General features: G+C 25.4%; 1 long non-coding RNA gene across 1 annotated transcript; it reads left to right on the top strand.

Moving 5' to 3' along the window:
• The first annotated feature begins 450 nt into the window (after window positions 1-450).
• Window positions 451-8,514, top strand: LOC111636329. The gene is made up of 3 exons (XR_002758516.1): window positions 451-791; window positions 1,587-1,634; window positions 8,378-8,514. It is a non-coding gene; the product is annotated as an uncharacterized LOC111636329 (long non-coding RNA).
• Window positions 8,515-9,498: the final 984 nt, after the last annotated feature.

Raw genomic sequence — 9,498 nt, 5'->3', positions numbered from 1 at the left:
ATATTTTTACTCGAATATATTTTTATATGTTGCCGGTCATTTCTATTGATAAACTCATAAAATAAGCAATAAAAAAGCTCATTTGTAGAATAAATCTCTAGAAATAACCGATTTAATGCATTTTCACCTTTCATAAAATACCATGCTTCGTGTTTTGCAATAAATTTTTTAAACAATAAAAACCAAACTTTTATACATAAAATCTTGGGACAAATAATCTTATCTTTTAATATTAAAATATCGACTTCGTAGAATTTCGAATTTTGTATTCTTCTCCTATCACGGATATTTATTTTCATATGATATAGAAATGTTGGCTTTTTAATAATAGAAAAAAATCTTTTATTCATTATTAACCATTCAATAACAGTAATTATTATTTTATCAATTTTTTTAAATATAAAAACGTATTTTATATATTGTTATTCGTGCAAAGATAGGCAGTGATGTCTTCTTTCTGGATTATGTGAATTGAAGATTAATATCTGTTTATAATTAACACTTTACGTTAATAAATTATCGATTGAGCGAAAGATGTTTATCAGAAATGCAGACATATTCTTTGTTCTTATAAATAATGTAGCAGAAACAATCATATTTACCTGATGATTGTTTAGTAAAAAACAATTTGTTGCTCGTCGTCGTTCCAGCTGCTGCATATACCATCTCGTATTGGTAGTTTCTGTATTCCAGTGGTTACATCTCGAGTCGAAAGACACCATCTAATCAGAATCCTTACTTCACTACTCAATATTCTACTTGAATACAGAGTGTATTGCATCGGCAATAAGGTAAAGTGCATATTTTCAAAGATAGAATAGTATGTTTTCCATTGAATAGAAAGTTTTTGACGTGTTTTGTATAGATATGGAATTGTAGAAAAACGAACCCGTGAGAGGTACTCTTGCAATGAAAGAATAGTAAAAAATTGATTGTTTCTAAAAATTTTTCTGACAATAAGACCGATTAAATATAAAAATATCCAAATATAAAAAATACTAATTTAGTAATCACTTAAAAACATTAATTATTAACCATTCAAAAACAGTAGCCCCATTGTATTATTTCGTCTTCTATTATAGAGGAAAATACAAGGTTTTCTTTTCTATTTGAATTTGCATTGTTTCTTAAAGTACTTCAAATTGTACAAGGATTATGGTTACGTTATAGTTTCTATAGCATAAGAAAAGTCTTATAAAATATTCATTTTAGTAAATATTTGTCACAAGATTGTCAACTTTATTCCTGTCTGAATATTCTTGAAAAATTAATATCCTTTTCCTCGACAAAAATCTGAAGCTTTTCTAGTTTGAAACTCTCTTTAAAAATACAGTGCAAAATACCTGAAAATGGAATTTCTTCAGAAAATATGGTCATATATGATACTTAAAAACTTCCTTCAATGATTTAAAAATATCTTTTTATATACAAAATGTATAATGTTAGAATTTTATTTTATTATTTAATATTTTGATTTGTACTGTTTTGTGTTTTCTTATTTATAAAGAAATTATTTTTTAACAGAAAGAAATTCATTAAGGTTCCTAAAAATATAAGATTATAATAAACATAAAGAANATTTAAAGTTACGAAAGAGCAATTTAAAACTTGAAACGAAGACAAAACTTCTTTTTGTAAGTTGATATATAATTAATTGCTGCCAGTCTATATTAAATTTTATTTTTTAAATGATTTATTGGAAATAAAGCCTTTTTAAAATAGTGAAAAACGAAAAGTGTAACTAGTCACACTTTTTTGTTACTTTAAAATGACTGCAATTAATCTTAAGATACGAAAACAAAACCATTTAATTTGACGTTTTATTAGAAAATGCTTTTTTATCATTTCATTTGGTTTAAGATTTATTAACATATGTTAAAATTAAATTATTTCTTTATAAATTTTAACTTTTAAAATAATATTTCTTGCGACTTATTATTTTCCTAATTGATGACTAATTTTATGACTTAAATTTGAAAATATTCTTCGTCTTTTCCTTAATTTATTCAAAATCTGATATGAAAATATATTTAATATTTAAAAAGGAAAAATTACAGACAGACTAGAAATCAAAGTCTACAACTTAAATAAGTTATAAGTCAACATCATCTTTCTAAATTGTAAGTATTTATGACGAGGTACACAATCACAACATATTTCTATAAACGTAGAAAACCAGCGGCCGGTTCGTATTTCTTCTGGCTTAAACTAGGAGAGTCCGGGTCAAATTTCTAGTCTAGTCAATTTCCACCTTCTATCGACTTCACCTAAACGTACTTGGCTTGTCGATGGCGAGTATTTTATCGAGTCTGGAGAATTATAATCCATAATGCAACTGAAAATCTATATCGAGCTACGTTAACGGAAACATTTATGCTTAATAACTAAGTCTGTGGCCATTTATAAATAAAGAAACTTCACTTTAATTCGTAGAAATATAAATATTCCAAGTTAAATATAATATTTAATTTGTATTATTTTATTAATAAAGATGTTTATTTTGCTTACATTTAATAAAAATTAGCTTCCATTTTTTGAAATTTCAATTCTATTTCATTATTTTCGAGTTTTTATGTATGTATCATCAACTATAATCAATCCACTGTTGGATGAAGGTCTTCTCTAATCTTTTCCATTTTTCTCTGTCTAATGTTTTGGTTTTCCATATATATTATATACAGATATATAACAGAATACAGTACAATTATATATTTATATACATATATATTCTTTATACGAAAAGATGAAAAGTATATAAAATTATATACACTTTTGATCTTTTCATCTTTATACAAACATAAAATATTTATCTTATCAATATTCATAATAATGAAGCATTCACAATATTACATTACGATATAACTTATTGTGGTATTAAATGTAGCAGTAATACAGTAAATAATTTTATAATCCACTTTTTATAATTCTGTAGAATTTTCTTTCGATCACGTAAAATAAACATTTATACTTGTTTATTTCATTTATTTACAGGCAAATGTATAAAAATATCAATTATGAAGTAAATTATACACTTAAATAATCAACTAACGAGTTAAATTTAATGTCACGTGCAAATTAAATATTTCAAAATGAAGCTGCCAATCTTTTCCTAAGGCAATTTTATTGAACAGATCGCAGTCTTCTATGCTTAAATAGTTCTGGAGTTTATACGGTAACATCGGAAAATCAAATTTACATAATAAACAAAGTAATTATATATTACTGTTTGCACAAAGTTTTTGGCTGCGGTAACTTATTATATTTTTCAAATTATTAATAACTGAAAGACGTCGCTTTTAGTTAGTTGCTATTGTTTTTTGTGTCTCCATATAACACAGTTGCTGTTATTAACGTCTAAAAACATTTAGATTTAAATATCACACCCTCTAATTGTATTTAATACAAAATTTATACGAAGAAATAAATATTCTTTACATGACCTCATCTTAATAAATATTTTACATCCATAATATATTTAATATGTATTTATTACGTTACGAAAAATCCAGAATATATAGGGGAGACCGGGGCAAGATCGGCATGTTAAGTTTTACTTAAATTTTGTGTAATAAATACTGCTGTAAACTGAAAAAAAAGCTTTGCATATTGTCTATTGGAATGTTACCTTACTATAGAACTGGTTAAAATCAGTTTGGAAATAAAAATAATTAAAATAATTACAACTTTACAAGAAGAGAGAAATTGACGAAGTTGCCCCGGGTATAGGGGCAAGATCGGCAACTTCTCTCTTTTTGTAAAGTTGTAATTATTTTAATTATTTTTATTAAAGTTGCCCCTGGTATAGGGGCAACAGTAATGGGGCAAGATAGGCACGTATATAAAATTATGTTATTAACAATGTATAAGTTGGAATTCACTATTAAAACAAAGAAATACAAATCCAACACCCATTTAATATTATTACAACGAAATGCAAGTTCAAAGACATATATACATGAATAACAAATGCAAACATGTTTTCATTTATCATCTGTTTGATTTTTATCCTTTGCTTCTAATGTGGCTTTATGTTGCCGATCTTACCCCGCTAGTCATGATTTCGAAACATTAAGTACAACCCTGAGAACAGAATGCCAAGCCACGATCTGGCCACGTGAATAAGTTGAAGTTACATCCTTCTAACAGGAAAAGTAACTTTCGTTATCATGGAATTATAACAAAACCTGCCAATTCAATATAAATGGAAAAAAAATATTATATGGAATTGAACGAAAATGAAAATTTGCTTGATAATTCAACTACGCTTGTTGGAGAACAATAAAAACACTACACTCAACAAGCCACCAATAAAACTCAACTGCCTAACCTATAACCAAAGTCTCCTTTTAATTTGTTTTTAAAAAAAAGCGCTTGACAAACTTGCCCCGCATGCCGAAGTTGCCCCGGTCTCCCCTATATATATAACAAAATACGTTTTTTCTTATAAATGTAATATATTTCAGTCAAATAAATGTTAACAACAATATTCATAACCTTATTTTAAAAGAATAATTTCTTAAAATCCCATATTATAATTTGAAATTTAAAATAATAAAAGTTTAAAATATAAAAATGTTTATTTTAGCTACTAGCCTATTTATTTTATATTATGTAAAGAAACTTGCGTAATTACATAAACAAGATAAGCAATTAAATGTATTTTTAATGTAGACAACATTAAAGTAATGATTTTAAAATTCTTTCAATGTTTCAAGTGGGTGCATTTACATATAGGATAATAGAAAACGATCTACATTTTAAGTGCAGGATATTCTACATCCGACAATGTTTAAAAAAGGAGAGAAAACACTCCTATTTTTTCTAATTATCAAAATTTTCTTTTTTTTGTCATTGGCCTAGTTATAATGTTCATACTAACAATAGTAATTGCATACTTGGTAAAAACATCATTATGGAGGATTCTCTTAATCTTTCATTACGTGAGAGTAACTTCTGAATCTTCTTTTGATCTTTTCATCTTTATCTAAGTTCCCTACCAGTTTTCACAATGTCTATTTCTCTCTCATTACCAGATCCTAGATTCACTCCAATTTTGAAACTTTCAATTTGTATTTTCAGCATTTCTAATTAGATTCTACAAATATATAAATTTTNATAGTTCACTACTATATAACTATATATATATATATATATATCCTATCATAGTAATGTATATCACTTTATCACCATTGAAGTGATAGACGGCATACAGTACATATTTTACAAATTCGTTTAACTGATTCAACATTTTCCACTTTTCATTTATCTAGAACAAATGATATAAGGTAGTGGAAATCCAATAAACAAAACATCCTTGTTTGTAAAAATAGATATATTTAATTTTCAAAATAAAAAAATAAAGAATTTTTTGTGTTTAAAACACAAAAACAATATAAATTTCTGGAGATTGTAAACTAAAAACATAACTCTCCTCAAATTTTGGTTATTTTATTGAATTATTACTAGCGTTTGATTAAAAGTCATAAATTTACCAGTCTTACTTTTATTCCGTTATCTTTCTTGAATTTATATAAATAGTTTGGATCATAGTATTATTTCCAATCCCTCTATTGCGCTAGTCGACCTCATTGAGAATTGAAGCCCGTTCGTAATAAATAAAAATTGTAAATGCTATATCTCATTGTGTAATGGAGTTTTGAGGAAAAAAATACGAATTTATTCCACTGTTTATTGATAGCTTTATTAAAAGAGCCCTTGTTCATTTAATCTTACTAAAAATAAACAAAATATATTAATAGTTCTTTTACTTATATACTAATTTAGCATAACGATAAATATAAATGAATACAGTAATTTTATATTATACATTAAAAAAGTGCATTTTCTTTTAGTCCATTTTTTCTAAATTTCTATTATTTCTACGGAGATGGATAAGATATTTTACACGAATATTGTTATTCAAAATGAACTAGTTTTGACGAGCTTGAATAAAAACAAGCTTAAATTGATTTTATAATTTTGTAATGCAGAAACGATGTAATTTCCGAAAAAAAAGTGGGGAAAAAATGTGTCGTCGATGATAATGCAACCAATTCATACATTATTTTCAATATTGTGTTGGAGCAAAAAATGGAGGAAAGAAAAAATTAGCATTATGTTATTCAAAAATTTAATCATTTTTATTAAATATTTATACAAAAATTGAAAAGAATTATCTGTTAAACATCTTTTTCTCCCTCCCTCCTTTCATCATGGAAAAATTCTTTAGAATTTGAATTAAATGTATGTATTTTCAATACTACTGCTGAAAAAAAAGCATCCGTAATATTTAAAATGCACATTTAAAATATTAAATAAAATAATATAGTTTTGGTGGAGAAAAATTTCATCAAATTGTTGTATATCAGAAATTTGTAAACTTATTTCAGTCGTTTCTTAAGTTACGATCCTTATCACTTTGTACTAAAAATACGTACAATATATCAAAAAGTTCTTTATCGATTACCTAATAAATTATATCACTCATCTGGGCTAGCTTGTATTTTCAACAAGCAAATTTCACAATGATTAAGGAGGTAATAACCCCTTAGCTCTTTTGATGTTTGTTTCGCACGAGCAGGCGTGGTCAAACAAATCCATCTCCTAGGGATGTAGGACTTTCTACGAAACAATGAAATTCTGTAATCCAATAGGGAAAGGGGCACGCTGCTCTGGGAAAACACAACAGTTGGCAGAATCACTTAAATCAATAGGAAACAAAATAGAAAAGCAGCAACAAAATAATAGAGGAGAATTCATTATTTGCATTTTTCTTTCATTTCTAAACTGATTGTTGTCAATGCATAAGGATCCAACTAACAAAATTTAATCTCATAACTTTAAATTTCAATAGAATACGAATCTTTGAATATTTATTTTTATACATTATTGTGTCCACCTTGGAGACGAATATAATAAAATTCAACTGTTTTTCTAGATATTTCTCAAGTTAAACTTTTCCATTAGATTCTCTATTTAAAAAAACATATAATGGAATTTTTAAATATTATTACAGTTATATTCTCTATAAAAGATAATATTTTTAAAAACTATTGTATATATAATCGAAAAATAATAATTTTCTGTAAGAAAATAAAGAAAAAGCAGTTTAAATGCAACTAACAAGTGATTTTTTTCAATTTTTGTACTTTTATTACAAGCAAAGATTTTTAAAAAAGAAACTATTTTTTACATATAAAATAATCTTTTTTTAAATTGGAATTCTTTAAAAATGTACTTATTTCAATAAAAATCTGCAGTTATAACTTTTATCTGTTATATTAAAAGATGATTAAAAAGTATGCAATTTATGTTTCTTCAACAGGTTAGATTTTTCTAAATTAATTTATCCCTTAGTGATAATTATTGTCAATTTAGGTTTTTTAGTGGTAAAACCGCAATTAAGATTTGTAAAAATTGGGAAAGTTGTTTTCAAAAATACTTATTACTTACTGAAATAATCGCCGTTATGAATATCTCAAAATTTTATCTTTACATTGATTCGATTTTTTTAATATCATTAATAATTTAGACTTGGCCATAATTAGGTAACTCTAATGGAATTCCATTAAATATTTTAGATGATGATATAACATTATAGATTCTGTAATTATTTATACCGCTATTAAAAAATTCTTCACAGATCTCTCATAATATATTTTATTACTTTCTATATATATATATTTTTTTTTCCGGGTAAAATTTTAACTTTATCCTTGGCAATTTACAAGAATAAATATTCGCGTGATGGTTTATTCCGTAAACAGCCTTCAGCCCGCAACTATCCGATTTATTTAATATTTTATTTTGGGAATTTTCCAGGTCATTTTATTAGATAGAAGTCGCTAGAATTATTTGATATTCATAGAACGCAGTTATATTATTTGGAACAAGTTTTTAGAGTTTTGTAATAAAACTTCTTCCATGTTATTAGTTTGATGTATTTGCACATAAAACATATTTTACTTTATATACTTGTAAACTTAGATCTTATTTTCTCAAGAAAATTTTTTCGCATTATTGCATAATAATTTACTCAATAGTAACCTGAGCACTAGCAATTTTTGACAGTTTTTTCCCTGCTTTTTCTTAAAGAATAAAACATTCTTCAAACATTTTTTCTCACTTTTTATTTTCTGTATTTCATTTTATTTAAGAAAAATATATTCATTCAAAATAGGAATCCTCACGAAAATCTGGAATAAATTCTTTTTAACCAAGTCAATGAAAAATTTTTTTATAACTCGAAGTCTTAAAATTATTTGCACGTCACGTTAGCTTCCTTTTAATTAATATTAAATGCAATTTATAATAAATATATCCAATTAATTTTAAATATTTTAAAATTAGAAATTAATTATAAATATAAAAATTCTAGAATTTAGTCCAGAGATTCTGTTCGAAGAAGTATTGCAATATATACATTGATTACAGTACTTAAATTCTAAAATGTGGCTTATAAATATGATGAAAATTTAGGATAATGTCGTTAGATGATTCATTGAAGAAGTGCGATATTAAAATTGCTATAAAAGTGAAAAGAACTTTTTAATACAATGAATATAACGGCGTAGGAATGGTCAGATGAGCAAAGCAGCTGCTATCATTCAGAAAGGTCACACCCTCTGCTATCTATATAAAACTCTAATCTTTCTTGACAATTTATAATTAAAATATGATTAAAATAAAATGCGCTAGTAACATTCTTCGCTATAGTTAATTCCGTTTCAATTAAATTTATTATAAAAGAATTATATAGCATAAAAATTTGTAATTTATTTTTTCTTTAGTTATCGTTGCCGGTCTCAAAGAATTTAATTTATTGTTGGTCAGTATTTTTCATAATTTTGGTTTATATTATAAACTAATTTAACTTAATAATTAATTGCAAAACTTTGACTATTTAGAAGACTCTTGTAATTAAAAATGTATTTATTATGCAACATTAAAATATGAAATTTTAAATATTTCCAGTTTATAGAGTGAAATAAATTGAAGCAATTTCGAAATTTATTGTTTCCTTTATAATATTTTGATTCATGATTAATTATGTTGTTGTTTTTGTTCGAAGCAAATAAACTATTACTTTATAAGTTGTTTTAATACAAAATATATATGTTTATTTATTTTATTATTTAATAAAATTATATTTCAAATTAGTATTAACGCATTGTAATCATTATAACATTTAAGTCTCTTAATAGAATTTCTTTTCTTTTTTACTTTTATTAAATAATACATTTTTCTATACATTTTTGTGATAATTTTTTGCGATGTACTCTTTGTTGAATAACAGAACAACGTCGATGGTGCAGAATATAGGATTACATAACTTATGTAGATGCTGTGAATTTGGACAAATGTCACTCCTGTGTGACGATTACATCTCCTGACCGTGGCTCTTTTCCCACAAGATAGAGAGGATGGTTGGCTTAGACTATTACTGTGTTCATCGAACGTAATTCCATAGATTAAGTCCATCCTTTAACAAATTCAATC

The sequence above is a fragment of the Centruroides sculpturatus genome, unplaced genomic scaffold (genome assembly GCF_000671375.1).
Source record: "Centruroides sculpturatus isolate CEXI.00-Female unplaced genomic scaffold, Cexi_2.0 scaffold841, whole genome shotgun sequence".
Lineage (NCBI taxonomy): Eukaryota > Metazoa > Arthropoda > Arachnida > Scorpiones > Buthidae > Centruroides > Centruroides sculpturatus.
The sequence above is the reverse complement of the archived record's forward strand: the minus strand, read 5'-3'. Positions and strand labels throughout refer to the sequence as shown.